Source organism: Belonocnema kinseyi, chromosome 4 (assembly GCF_010883055.1).
Source record: "Belonocnema kinseyi isolate 2016_QV_RU_SX_M_011 chromosome 4, B_treatae_v1, whole genome shotgun sequence".
NCBI classification, from domain to species: Eukaryota; Metazoa; Arthropoda; class Insecta; order Hymenoptera; family Cynipidae; genus Belonocnema; species Belonocnema kinseyi.
In genome coordinates, this window is record NC_046660.1 from 71427220 (window position 1) to 71428823 (window position 1604).

The following is a 1604-nucleotide window of genomic DNA, read 5'->3' on the forward strand; positions in this document are numbered from 1 at the left end:
TTCCAAACGCAAATTCCTACAATCTCATGAGGTTCCCTTATCCTAGATAATCGATCATTCGTGCGCAGTTTATTAAGTTTGAAATTGGATGATAAATGTTTACATTTTTCTGCACGATGTCTTAATTCCACTCACAAATATATCTTTAAAATTGCTGAAATGCTAAAAATAATACACTAGCTCAGCTTTTCTGATTCGTCCTGATATGAAAGAAAATTGTAGGTCGAAATTTGGAAAAATTATAAAACGTAAAATTATAATTCGAGACAATTAGACTGTTCTTCTGTAGAGATATAACTTTTAAGTGCGTGGTCTACAAGAATACTAAATTGGATAAAGAAAAGCTAGGGAATTTCGCAAATTAAATCTTGAGGTCAACCTGAAACATCATGTTATGGCAAAAAGCCAATTTTATTTTCCCTTTGTTCTTTTTTCGTGATAGTTGATTCTTAAACAAGAGATTCAACGACTGCCCTGGATTGGAGAAAATGTTACAAACAATATTTGTTTCTCCCCAGGGACAAAACTGTAAGCTGGTTAGCAGTAAGTCCAGAGTGAATCCTCTTAAGGCCTTCTTGTCCAGTCGGATTATTTACGTATGTAAGAGACTCAAGAACATGTCACCAATGATAAGCAAGTTAAAACTATTTCTCAGAGTCGGACACTTGCAAGTTATCACAGAAAAACAAACTGGAAACAGTGATTCAGTTAAAAATTCTGGGGGTAATTTTGGCATGCAAAAACTGAATATCGGCGAGACGGTACGAGAATTCATCGATAATCATTTAATTATAATCTCGGTTTGCCATTACGATATTCTAATATCGTCTCGTTATATTCGAACGAGATTCTTAACAAAACGTTCGATTGTGATGAGATTCTTTTTTTTCACTAGATTTTTTACAACGAATATTTTTATTATCAAATTAAGCAAGTGAAATTGAGTGTTAGTGTTTTTAAAACATTTCATGTCAACATTTTCATTATAATGAGACTATTAAAAAAACTTATGTCACTTAAATTTATTTATCCATTGGAAACTGTGCTTTTTATATATTTTTAGACTTATAATTGACATTTTTGAATAGATAAAAAAAATAATTTAAACCTTAAAAGGATTTAAAAAAATGAAAACAAATTGAAAGTGATTTACTTTATTTTCTTAAATAATTTTTAAAAAGATTTTTTAATTTTCAAAAAATTTATTTTTGAAAAATTTGAATAAAGGATTTAAAAGTCTTTTAAGCATTTTGAAACTTTTAAGAGAATCAACCAATTTTATTAAGATTTTTAGGAAAATTTGTACTGATTTTTTAAATGAAAAATGAATTTAAACTTTCTCAAATTATTTGAAATCTTTTCATAAACTGGTGAAATAAGTCCCTGGAAGACTGTAAGGCAAGTTTTTAATTTTTTTTTCTGCATTTACAAAATAAAGACTGCCACTTTTTAATATTGCAGAAATAAAAAAAATCTAGTGAAAATTCGAGTAAGTTTAAAAAATATTTAGAAGTTTTATAAGGAGTCAAAAATAATTTCAATCTTGGAGAGATTAAAAAAATGTACAGCAAAGTCTAGATTTTTTAAGATTTCGAGCAACAAAT